Genomic DNA, 13,967 nt, shown 5'->3' with positions numbered 1-13,967 from the left:
CTTTTTCTGTAGTTTATTTGTCATTTCAGTGAGTTGAATCTTTTGAATCAGTTTACTAGTAAGATTTGTTGAATCGATTAGTTGAGTTAACTACGCTTAAGTTTTTTGGGCATTTAAACCATTCACTTATCGTTCAGTGAGTTACATCTTTTGAATCAGTTCATTAACAAGATTTGCTCATAGATTCACTTAGTTACCTTTTATGCAGGTTTTTTGAGTTTCAAAGTGAGTCAGTAAGTAATTCACTCAATTTTATTCAGTGACTCAAATCTTTTAAATCAGTTTGCATTAAATTAGTCTGTAGGTTTCCATAAATCATAAATAATTCCTGTAGGTCCATAAATCATTCACTAAACTTTATTCAGTAACTCAAATCTTTTGAATCATTGAAAAGATTTGTTCCTTTATTAGTTTAGCTGCCTTGGAAAGCTTCTCTCATGAAGGGGCACATTTGTTAATTAAGTCTAACTAATGAAGTGTTCCTTCACAGACCGATCGAATGCAATTTGCTTGTGCTGACTAGTTTTTAAAGGTAGAAAAGCATTCATGCAGTTCTAATGGAAGAGACATGCCATTGCATAGAAAGTGAACAAGAATGATTTTTTTCACTTAAAAGATTCAAGTATTCATCAGAAAAATATACACATCAGCTTTAACTTGGGCCCCTGAAATGCTTGTTTAAGTTGGCAATGAGAAATATGATCACAATGTGTAAGAAAAACTTCCTACTCAACCTAAGGAGCTGCAGGCTGCAAATATCCTAGATTGCTTTTGTACCGAGCAGGAGATAAAGCCATTAGTCATTTTGATCTATTGAACTATACGTCCGTATTTGGTAATATATGAAGGCTATAGAATGTCTATGCTCTGATGTCGTTGTTTGCGCTCCAGCTGGACTTTCCACATGCTTTGAGTACTATATATAGAATCTGAAATGTCTTTTCCTCCGGCTTACTTTGAATGTCTTTGAACACACATAGCTACATCATGTCTTCATGTTTGTAACATATATGTGGACGCTAGAGCAGGCATTTGAGTAAACAGTGGCCATGTTCTTTTTTTCATGTAGAACCTTGAACATCTATGGAATCCTTTGATTGAGCAAAAGGTTCTTTATGGTAAAAAAAAAAAAGGTTCTTTAGATTATGAAAATGTATTTTTAAAAGCCCAAAAGTGCTCTTCTGTGCCATAGCTGTGAAAACCCTTCTGGAACCTTTTTTTTAAGAATATACAGTCAGTTTTCGGCTACTTTTATGGCAAAGCAAGTTGCAAGCAAAAGTTTGTGAACCCTTTAGAATTAAATGGATTCCCATTGATTACTCATGAAATGTGGTCTGATCTTCATTTTAGTCACAATTACAGACAAATACAATCTGACTAGACTAATACGACAGAGTAATCATGCTGGAAAAAGTAATTACACCCTCAAATTTGCTGACTTACACGTTCTTTTTCTTGCAACTTTTGATGATTGGCGTTTGACAAACCCCTCTTGAATATAGAGGTTGTTAGCACAACAGTAGTGCTAAAATGAGCATTAAGATGCATTGGCCAAGCATTTGCATCTGCTATTACGCAGATAATGTTTTGGGCTTGTATATTGGGTTAAGAACTATGCTGGAAGGAAACAGCATGAGTAATGCTTAGTCCAGGTCCCAGGGAGTCAATGTGAGAAAATGAACTAACTCTGACCATCATAAATCACCTTTTTTCTTAAACAGCTAAGCATTCTTTTTCTTTCCCGCTTTTTAAAAAAACCATTTAAGATCATAGCACATTGTTAGTCCTGGCGTGAGACTCTGAAAACACCGCATTGTCTTTTACGACGCTTCACCTCATTTCCTCAGCTCAATGTTTCTTGGTTTCAGCTGGAGGACTGACCGGCTGCTAGCAAGAGACTTATAACCTTACCGTGTTTATTTTTTTAGCCACTCGAGGAGTGCAATTTTGCTCCTGAATTGGTCAGACGGGCTGGAGTTGTGATAGGAGCCAATGGCTTCCTGGATTTGGCTGCTCGGGAGCATGTTTTTCCACCTCGAACGACTTCTAGTTCTGACCCTACTGAGCTTTTAAAGATGTAAAGGTCTCAATTGAGGACAAATAGAGGAACTAAGTGCAGACAGAACAATGATGGGTCCTCTTCCAAAATCTGCGTCCCCTGCTAGCCAAGAAGTACATCGGGTGACTCAGAGCTGGGTTTGGTCATGGGGAGCTGGTCCGGGGTGTTTTTCCCTCGAACAGGAAAAGCAGCACTCCACCCCGTCCGTTGAACACTGGTGTGAAGCCCATATGGTTCCTGACTGAGCTGCACATGTGCATGGATGAGTTCTTCTCGTTCGTTTAGCAGGTGCATTGGCAGATTTGTGACTCGTGTCCTTGATATGTTTAAACAAAGTGCACTGACTGCAATGATTTCCTATCATCTCTTCCCTTGCTCACAGCTATCCATTGTTCTGTTGCTTTCAGCTGGGGCATCCATTAAAACAAAGCCAGTAATTTGTTTTTTCAGCACAATTAACCGAAAACAAAACAGTTAGGATGTTGCTTACCAGCCTAAGTTACAAGAGGCCACTCCTAAGTGTCTGTTTAGATTATTTTGGGGTCTAGATATGGCATGATATTGGAATTGGCCGTTAAAGGAGAAGTCCACTTCCAGAACAAAAATTTACATATAATGTACTCACCCCCTTGTCATCCAAGATGTTCATGTCTTTCTTTCTTCAGCCGTAATGAAATTATATTTTTTGAGGGAAACATTTCAGGATTTTTGTCCATATAATGGACTGCTATGGTGCCCCGATTTTGAACTTTCAAAATGCAGTTTAAATGCGGCTTCAAATGATCCCAGCCGAGGAAGACGGGTCTTATCATGCGAAACGATTGCTTATTTTCATTTAAAAAAAATACAATTTAAATACTTCTTAATCTCAGATGCTCATCTTGTCTTGCTCTCCCTGAACTCTGTGTATTCTGGCTCAAGTCAGTTAGGGTATGTCGAAAAACTCCAAACGTATTTTCTCCCTCAACTTCAAAAATCATTTCAAAATCATCTGTGCAAGTGCACATGCAAAGAAGATCAAACACCCTTAACAAAAAAGGTAAAATGGGGATAGAAGACAATTTTGAAGTTGAGGGAGAACGTGAGATGGAAGTTTTTCGACATACCCTAACTGTCATGAATCGAAAAAAAAAAACTGTTCAGGCACAGCTAGACAAGACTGATTAAATAAACCAGTAACTGATGTCATAAAAACATGAGTATGTTTTGATTTAAAGATCAGCATAAGCTATAGTTTAGCCTACGTGAATAAAAAAAATCACAAACATGACACTTGTAAATTAAATAATTTTAAATATACTGATTTAGTCATTAAGGTGTAATATGTTACATTTTTGAAACAAATTATGAGCTCTAAAAGATTTTCAGATTTGTTACAACTCTTTTGCTTTAGACCATCTGCAAATGTTAAATCTTAAAATAAAATGTTAAGGTTACCACTGCATTTTTCTAGAAAAAAAAAAAAAATGCAGCGATTGATGTATAGTTTATTTATAGTTATTTCCAAACTTCAATGTACTGTCATTGTAAAAGAACTTAATTATTGTCTATTTAATCCTTACAAATAAGTTCTTGTTAAAAACTAAAAAAAATTATAAAAAATAATTTCCAAACAAAAGGAAATATATTGGTATCAGCATCAGCTATCGGCCAAAATAAATTGAAAAATTTTGGCATATTGGATATTGACAAAATCCAGTATCGTGCATCCCTAATTATTTCTTTTATTTAATTAACTGCTTTATAAATGGCCTATTTATTGTGTACTTCAGGAAATGCATTTCTAGTTTTGGCTAAATTTGTTTTTTGGGAGTTTTTGTTTGTCTTGTTAATGCCTTTAATGTAATTTGAGTTGAAAGTTGAATTAAAATGACAGGAAGAGGAATTTACTGAATTGCAATTCAAAAATTGCATTTATTTCTGCATTCTAAGAAATAAAGTGTTCTTCCATCTTGATCCACACACATTAATATATTAAATTTGATGAAATATTTAATTTTAATTTTTGTTTAATCATATTTAATATTTTTACATAAAAATTTACATTTTGTTTTAACAAGTTAAATAGCTATCTGTTCAAACATAAATGCTTTTTTATTAGGTTTGTTTAAATGTAAAATTTTAAACTTATGTCAAGACAACTTTCAGACTGTTTGCTTTTCAAGTTAAAAATTTAGTTGTATACATTTTACTTCAATTCAGTTTGAATTCAAATTACAATTCTGAATCCTGTCAAATTCAGTTCAAATTCAAATATTTAAAATGCATTCTTAATTCAGTTCTTTATGTTGCATAACCTTGATTTTCACATGGCAGCGTGTTGTATGGAGCATGTTTTTCCACCTCGAATGACTTCTAGTTCTGACCCTGCTGAGCTTTTAAAGATGTAAAGGTCTCAATTGAGGACAAATAGAGGAACTAAGTGCGGACAGAACAATGATGGGTCCTCTTTCAAAATCTGCGTCCCCTGCGTCCCCAAGAATTCAGTTGAAATTCAGATATTTAAAATGCATTCTTAATTCAGTTATTTATGTTGCATAACCTTGATTGTCACATGGCAGAGTACAGCATGTGGTTTATTTGTCTATTCCTTTCTATTTACTTTCTATACTATGTTGCATATGTGAGAGGAAAGAGCATAATATTGCATTTTAAAAATTGGCATAAAGTTTGGACCAGTTTACCACTGATTCAGGCCAAGAACCATGTACTTTCACATTATATATTGTATTCATTATATCTGTTTATCTTTAAATAGTAATATAAATTATTGGTAATTAGTATTGACTAGAGTTTATCCGTGAAAAGTAAGCATATGTGCTCATGAAGTTTCAAGTCTGATTGAGGTGTGGTTGACAGGAAGCATGTGTGTTCTGGGCTTCTGAGCAGCAGGATCTCCTGTACACACACTCTCTCCTCCCCATAAGATTTTACAGCACAGCTGAAGCGGTTGTTTGGTACCAAGATACGCTGCCACGCATTCGGAAATTAAGGAATAGGACTTTTATCATCAGTTCACATCATTTCACAAACTCTCCGGTACCAGGTAAGGATAGTGCTGGTATGCAACTGAGTTTACATTTGGTAAACATTTACTTGCACTCTGTAAATTTCGTAATGTTTAGAGAGTGATTCCTGTGTGGGCATTTGTTTTTACATAACAAATTCTTTGATCAACAGATTGGTTGATGCATTTCTGTACTGCCTTGTCCTATTCAGTAACCAATTTTTACAATGGCTTTGTTAATTCTGAACACATGCTGAGTATTTTCTAGCTGTGTTTTTATCTAGAGCCTGCGGCCATGCAGTAAGCCGCCGAGTGTCATGCCTCATTTGGATACGGTCCTGCAGCAAGCTTTACTTTAGAAGTGGTTTGCTGTTTCTTACCCCTAGTCAGCTTATCCCGCTACAGCACAGACTATCACTTCATATGCAAGCGCAGAAGGGTTGCAAGCTGCACCCTGGCAGGGCCTTTCAGCATCATTTCATATCCAATGGTCTGTCTCCCATTCTGGGGACTTACTTCAGAGAGACTAGTTTGTCATTAAAGATGATTTATGTCTGGTATGTAAAAGAGAATTTTTGGGTGAAGTGGTTGTATAGCACTGTGGGGTGCTGCTAGACTTTGGGTTTGGCATGGAGATGAGCTTGGCAAGGCGTAGCAGCCATTAAAACTCTGAAGGACATGCCCCCCACTTTTAGAAATTACTCAATTGACCCCCTCTACTTTTCGGGACATAGTCGTTATATTTGAAAAGGTTTATTTTTCTTGAGTGCAAATTCAAATAACAATAATAATAATAATGACTTGCGTATAATGAAAAATGTGAGTGGTGTTTGCCTGTGCAAAATGATGTTCCTACGCAGTTTCTAAAGGTTTTGTCTTACGTAGAGGGCAAAGCGAGAGGGTTTTGGCCATTAGCTTCATCCCTGTGACTCCACTGCTTTCCTCTTGTTGGCTCCGAGTCCCTGGCTCGTCTCCCAGTCTTTGATTCTCATCTGTATTTCTCAGGTTTTGCACGTCCTCAGCACTGCGGAGTGGCTCCAGGCTTTTCCCACTGAAAACAATGCCTTCACACGGGCTTTTTGCTTTTAGGGTGTGCCCGTCGACTATAATTGAGCCGCTCACATCCAGGTCTCCTCTGATGTTCAGATTTTGCACAACAACAAGCCTTCGTGACTCTAATTATGGAAGGTAAACAGATTGTGAAGTCAATGACAGATTGAAGCATTTGTTGTTCAATACAGTTGACGAGTGAGACGTCTCTTGAAGGAAGTGAACTCCCTGTGCTCTTTGGGACAGGAATAAGATTTCTGGAGATTTATAAAGTGAAATTGAACGAGGTGATGATAGTGGCTATTCAGCAGAGAAGTAGAGGACTGAGAATATTATGTAATGGTTCAAAGCATATCAACTCAAAGTTCCTTATCTGCTCATGTGATTGATGTGATTCGATTAAATTAAAGGTCACGTCACACACAGTATTTCTTCATAGCTTTGTTTTCACCATTTTTTGGAATATACCTGGTCAATACTTTAAATATTTACTATGATATTTGTGCTTATTTTGGTAACATTGTAACATTAAGCAATGTGAATATTACAGTGAGACCATGTGGTTAGACTAGTTTTATCAAACTGTCTATTTTAGTTAATCGATTCAAAAGTCTGATTCATTATGCAACGCTACTCTATGCAATCTATATACTTTTTAACCACAAATACTCGTCTTGCGCTAACTCAACCTCACATATTATGCATTTACGCATGTAGGAGGAAGTAGTGTTTACCCAGTGTTTACAAAGTGAACGTGCAAAAAAAAGAAAGAAAGACATAAACATCTTGGATGACATAGGGGTGAGTAAATTATCAGGAAATTTTTATTCTGAAAGTGAACTAATCCTTCAAAATGTCACTAAAAGCATAGAATCAGGACTCTATGCTTACTTTTCATTTTAGGAGCACTTGTTCTCTTAACTTTTAAAAAAAATAAAAAATGTAGGAGCACAGTCAAAAGCACTTGTAGGTATATTTTTATGTTTAATGAGGCTCAGAGGTGGCATGAGTGCAATCAAATTCATAAATTCATGTTGAGATTAATGTTTTAATACAGAAATATTAAATGATTTAAATAAAATCTACAAGTAGGTGGCGGCAAGTCACTGATTTAATGAATTACTGAATCATATCATCATATCATATACATCATAAACGGCTGATTCATTCAGGAATAAAAAAAATGACTGAATGGTAAATTGAATCATTGACTCACTACATTTGTTTAAAAACGGACGTTAAACAACGCTGTGTTTGCATGGAGATGCGCAACAGCTCAGTTGTGACTTGTTTCAAACTATTTTTGATGACGAAATAGAGCAAAATCAGGCAATAGTGTTATAGTCAAACAATGTAAGTCACTTAATATTAACTTCTTGCTTGTTTAACTGTTATATTAAATCAATATCTCATTTACAAACTCCCTTAAAAATCAATAAAAGCTGTCACTTGTAGTTCTTTGCGATCTCACAAAGTTCCATTATAAGTTCCATTTTCTATACTGCACAATGAATCTCTTATTTACATTCTCCCTACACTTCATTTATGAAAGGATTTGTGAGGTATGTCTGTGATGCATTACTCGACGTTGCAAAAACACGTAAAAACCTTTGAAGCTCTTCTCAGCGCAAACACAAATATGCCTATCGGGTCAGTCGCACGTGGTGCTCCTAAATATTTTTTCACAGTCGCGACCAGTAGTTTTCAGTCGCAAATAGCTTTTATTATTTTGTCAACAACTATTGACCTATCATGCAAATTTAAATCTTTTCATTATACTTGAATTTGGCAATTACAGTTTGCGCATAAGTCATTGTTTGGTAGGTCTCTGCAGTCACACAGCTGAGCTTGTATTCCAGATGTTTCTAAGGCTGTGCTTGACATTCGTCTCATTTCAGGGTTCATGAGGAGTGAGTCTTTCACACAGCGGGATCATTTACCTCAGGAGACGCTTTCTGAGATGTGAACACATGTACCTGACTTGCTGACAAGAAACACCAGAGCTTGCGTCATAGTATCAGATGTTTAGTTATGAGCATGTCCAGATGGGATATGCAGGCATTTCTTTATTTCTCTGCAGCAGATTGTTAAATGCAGCACAGAGTACTGCAGTGTTATTGATAGCTGAAAGCATGAATATATATATATGAAGAGTTTGGTTCCAAAACACGATAAACGCCATTTCTTACAAAATTGAGTTCCTGCCAAAATTAGTATCTGGTCGGTATTGAAAAGGCAGTTTTTAAGTTTACGTAAAATGCGATGTCCGCCGTGTTGTTCTGTCATGTTGTCTCCCTTTCTTTCCAAACCGCGACAAATGTTTATTCCTAAATGAATCAACCATTTGAAGGAATCAAATGAATGATATGATTCAGTAATTAAAACTTCAAAAGTTTAATTTTTAAAGTATCTTCTTTTCAGTTATTTAAATCATCAAGTTAGAAACACAAGTGCTCCTAAAAAGAAAAGTAAGCATAGAGCCCTGATGGATTTATTGCATTTTGGGAGAAAAAAAAATCAGTTTTTATAATAAATCTCTGAAAATTAAAATCTAAAGATGCTATGTGAAAGTTTGAAAGAGAAAATAGTGGTTTTCATCTAGCCACTTTTTTTGGTAAAGAAAACACATTTTTACTCAAAATTAATTAAAATGGATTTATAGCGTTTTGAAACCAAACTCTTCATATATATATATATATATATATATATATATATATATATATATATATATACACTGTATCATGGGTGGACATGGTGTTTTAGATGGGCTCTGTGATGTGATGTCTGTCTTACTAGGAAAGTAGTTTTGGATTCTGCTTGTGGTTTGAGCTTTAAGAGAATGTGATCTTATATTGTATCATCTCTCTCATCTATTATGTGTGCTATGTATGAACATGAGACTTTATGCAGAGATTATGGTGGTAAACAGGCGTTGACCCCTGCAATCCATCTATCACAGGATGCGATGAATGAGTTGTCTGAATACTGAAAGTAAATCTGTACGGATTATCTGGGGTTCTGTAACTGTTATTTGAGTAAAATGAGATTCAGGTTCTTTTTTTTTGTTTTGTTTTTAGAGCAGAAATATTTTGCAGGAATATTACTATTACTATTACTCTTATTAGGACTTAGTTTGCCATTTTTGAACATCCTGTTCAACATGAACACTGGTTTTTCCAACATGATTTTGTTTCTTTATATTCTTCTAGTTTAGGTATCCATGCAGAAGTAATATGAGATGTTACAGTAAATGTTTAAAGACAAAACACTCACCATTTGAGAGGACATGCAAAAAGAGAAGTTAAGCACACCTATGGTTTAATGTCTACAATCCCAACATAAGCCAAAAAGCATGTGTCTGTCTGGGCATTCCCTGTCAGCTGGAGGAGTATGATTACTCATCATTCATGATTTATGTGTTCCTCTTCCTACTCAATCCTCAGCGCTGCAGGCATAGATACAGTTGGGAAAACAAACAGCAACACCCAAACTGGTTGAGATGGAGTAATCCAGACTGTATGGAAAATATGTAAACAGCAGGCCAAGTGAGAAACAGCATGAGCCATTAGTCCCTGGAGGAAGAGCATAAGAGGAGGAGAGAATACACATGCTGGAAACACAGAGAGACACAAATGATATGTTTTATTAGAAACAGACTGTGTCATGACATTGGCACTGCCATGAGGAACATTAGTATATATTATGAGTTGCTCTGTTGGGTGGAGTTCAGTCGGGTGTGTGTCTGAACAATATACTGTTATTGTACAAACTGGAGTAAGGGGATTTTTAAAAAACCTTATTTAAAAAAAATCTGTTTCTGACTGTAACTTGTGCTGCATTTACCAGACTTTGCACAGTGTGTACATGTCCAGTTATGCCTTGGGCAATATTTATTTTTTATATAGTTTTTTATAGTTTTTTCCTGTTTGACTGTCTGTCTATCTATCTATCTATCTATCTGTCTATCTGTCTATCTGTCTGTCTGTCTGTCTGTCTGTCTATCTGTCTATCTATCTATCTATCTATCTATCTATCTATCTATCTATCTATCTATCTATCTGTCTAACTGTCTGTCTGTCTGTCTGTGTCTGTCTGTCTGTCTGTCTATCTATCTATCTATCTATCTATCTATCTATCTATCTATCTATCTATCTATCTATCTATCTATCTATCTATCTATCTGTCTGTCTGTCTGTCTGTCTGTCCATCCATCCATCCATCTATCTGTCTATCTGTCTATCTATCGGTCATTCCTTCCTTTGTTCCTTTGTTCGTTCATTCGTTTGTTTGTTTGTTCGTTCCTTCCTTCCTTCCTTCGATCGTTCGTTCTGTCTGTCTATCTATCGTTGTCAGTCGTTCGTTCGTTCTGTTTGTTGTCTGTCTGTCTGCCTATCTATCGTTCTGTCTGTATATCTATCTGTCTGTCTATCGTTTGTTTGTTTGTTCGTTCGTTCGTTCTGATTGTCTGTCTGTCTATCTATCTATCTATGTATCTATCTATCGTTTTATCTATCTGTCTGTCTGTCTGTCTATCTATCTATCTGTTATTCTATCTATCATATATCTATCTATCTGTCGTTCTGTCTGATTTCTATCTTTTCGTTCTATCTATGTATCTATCTATCTATCTATGTATCTATCTATCTATCTATCTATCTATCTATCTATCTATCTTCTATTTATCTATCTATCTGTCTGTCTGTCTGTCTGTCATTCTGTTGTTCTATTGTTCTATCTCTGATTCTATCATTATATTGTTCTGTCTATGGTTCTACCATTCCATCGTTCCATCCATCCATCGTTCCATCCATCCATCGTTCCATCCATCCATCGTTGCATCCATCCATCCATCAGTGCTTTTTAAAATGTATACTAAAAGTCTTTTGTTAAATAATAACCACATGCAGCTAAAAGCCTGCCGTCTGTTTTTGTGCGAGTTTTGAAGCCGAATGTTTGTCTATGAGGGGTCACTCCAACTGTTTTGTTTGATCAGAACCTGCTTTATTTGATTATGCGTTTTTATCAGCCTGGCTCTTGTTTGCTTACGGAGGGCAATAAAGTGTGAGAACAAGATCTCACTGAATCATCAAAATGTGTTTGACTCCACTGCAGCTGGAGACCCTACAGCCCTGTTCACACTGCAGAACATTCAGGCCTTCAGGAATATAGCTTGTCAGCTATGAGGTATGTGTTAGAAGCCTTTTAAACCTTTTCCTTTAGTAACAAGATGCAGCAATCTGGTAGTATTTAGAGAGAATGGAGAGTGTTAATTTAGTACCACACGATCAGAACCAGTCATGTTAGTCCCATGCAATGTCTGCAATAAGTACAGTAATATTGTGGAATATTATTACAATTTGAAATAGCCATGTTCTGTTTGAATATATTTTAAAATGTAAATCATTATCAATGTTGAAAACAGCGTGCTGCCTAATATGGTTGTGGAGCAGCATTTAGCATTTTTTTTCAGCATTTTTGTGTGACATGCATCAAATTGTCACTGTACAGATGAGGGCGAGATGTCTGAGGTTGGACTGACCACATACTAATCCCAGAGAATTCCTTCTAGCCCTGAGCACTTTTTACTAAACCTAAAAATCAGCAGTCATGCATCAGGGTTTTTCTCTTGTAGTGCCACAGCAACGTTGTTGTCTGCGCTCCAACCCAGAACATTCTCCCTTACTGTAATTGTTGATTATTTCCATCGCTTGGCATTCGTTGGCTCATCTGTGTCTGTAGGAACTCGATATGTGGACGTAGTCATCACTCTGCTAGAGTGTGTGAGGCTGCATGTTTTTTGATGAACGTATGTGTGTACATTTGGTTGATTCGAGCAGTATTGGGTTCCTGCGGTGAGCCTGACTGTGAGTAGATTTGATATTGTGTGACCTCATTGAATTGGTCTTCACGGACAGAAACTCTGTTGAGAGTCATAAAAACAATTCCTTTCCATGTATGGAGTCATTGCACAGCTGCTTTCACAATGCATGTCCACCAACAATGCATTAAAGGAATACCTCATCCAAATATTAGCATTATTTCATTATTTATAGGTTCCAAACCTCTATGACTTAATTTCTTCTGTGCAACACAAAAGAAACTAAATGGGGTCAGTATAACATTGGAGTCCTTTCATTGTACACTATAAAAACAAGTGTTTGGGCTAAACAAGAATTACTGTTTATTTTGAACAACTGTTTGTTTTCTAAATAAAATGTTTAACTAACAAACTACAGTGAGTTAAAACAACTTAATAATTTGTAAAATAAACAAATGTTTTTCATTTAATTATTCAAAATTACGTTATTCCAACTTATTTAAACATAATTGAGTGGTGGCCCTGGAACAAATTCATCTGGTGTGTTTCAAAATGAACAGCTAGCACAGCACGTCAAATGTAACTTACTTTGCATATAAATTTAATGAACAAGTAAGATATTAGTGGAGTTGTGGAAACTCAATCTGTACGTAACTTTAAATGTTAAACATAATGGCATTTAACACTAACAGGTCTTTCGTTTTACTGAAAAATGCATGAAATAACATGAAATTACTTTAATTATAATTATTATTACATTATTTAAATTATGTCAACGGAAGTAATCAAAATCATGTTTGCAACTTTTAACCTACGACCATGCATTTATTTAAGTTAATTTATTTATTTGTGGTATTGTTATTATTATTATTATTATTATTATTAACTAAGCTAAATAAAAATTGAGTAACTAATAAAATAAACAGGTTATTATGCAAAAAAAGAAAGTCAGTTACTAAAGCTATTATTTTATTTTATATTACATTATTTTAATTCATTAATTTTTAAATATGGTGTTCAGGAAAAAAAACAAAAAAACAATTTTATTGTATATTTAATAAAATTAAAATGTCTCTAATATTACAATTATTTTCATATAATATCAAGTGTGATTATTTTATTTGATATTAAATTATTTTAATTTAATTTATTATTAATCTATTATATTATAGTTTTTCACTCTTTATTTATTTATTTATTTATTTATTTATTTATTTTAAATATGGTGTTTAGGTAAATTCTGCTTATTTTATTTTTATTTTTATTTTATTTTACTTTTATTTTTAATAAAACGAAATTGTCTCTAATGTTAAACCCCCAGAAAAATCTGTCATGGGTAAGATTATTGTCATATAATTTAAAATAATTTAAGAATAATTTTATTTTATATTACATTAATATACATTTAATTTAATTTATTATTAATTTGATTATTATCTGATTATCTGATTATTTCTGATGTATCTGATTTTTATTTTATTTTATTTTATTTAAATTTTTTTTTAATAAAACAAAATTGCCTCTAATGTTAAACCTCCAGAAAAGTGTCATGCTTAAAATTAGTTTAATATAATATTAAATATAATTATTTGTATTTATTTATTTATTTATTTAAATTGTGTTCAGGGAAAAAAAAATTGTTCAGATTATTTTATTTTATTTTATTTTCAGTGAATTGATGAATTTAAAGTATAAATTACACGTAATATTAAGATGGTATAATGATCAACATTCTTATGTCAGCAGAAATAATTAAAATAATCCTTGCAAATTAAAAAGGTTAATTTAAATCAATAAATTTAATTTTTTTTATTTTTTTTGCAACTATGCATTTATTTAAGTTGTGGTAAAAAAAAAAATCTAAATATATTTTGTCTTATGCAGAAGAAATTAAGTCATATGTAGATTTGGAATGTCATGAGGTTGAGTAAATGACAATTTTCTTTTTTCATTTGGAAGCTGTCCCTGTAAATACAAGCACGTTTGTTTAATCACAGCAGGTACAACTTTATATGATTCTTAAAATGTGCTGA

The 13,967-nt window shown here is 34.2% G+C and overlaps 1 protein-coding gene across 7 annotated transcripts in view; it reads left to right on the top strand.

Moving 5' to 3' along the window:
* The window catches only part of tns1b (tensin 1b), a 312,091-nt gene that overhangs the window by 146,093 nt on the left and 152,031 nt on the right, over positions 1 to 13,967 (top strand). The window contains exon 1 of one of the 7 annotated variants that reach the window (XM_051119030.1): positions 4,984 to 5,105. The exons of the other annotated variants lie outside the window; for them this stretch is intronic. The gene's annotated coding sequence lies outside the window, so the exon portion shown is untranslated. Of the gene's footprint in view, positions 1 to 4,983; positions 5,106 to 13,967 lie in introns of those variants that run through there. 7 annotated transcript variants of the gene reach the window in all.

Source organism: Labeo rohita, chromosome 9 (genome assembly GCF_022985175.1).
Source record: "Labeo rohita strain BAU-BD-2019 chromosome 9, IGBB_LRoh.1.0, whole genome shotgun sequence".
NCBI lineage: Eukaryota > Metazoa > Chordata > Actinopteri > Cypriniformes > Cyprinidae > Labeo > Labeo rohita.
Note: the sequence above shows the minus strand (reverse complement) of the source record. Positions and strands in the feature narration are given on the sequence as shown.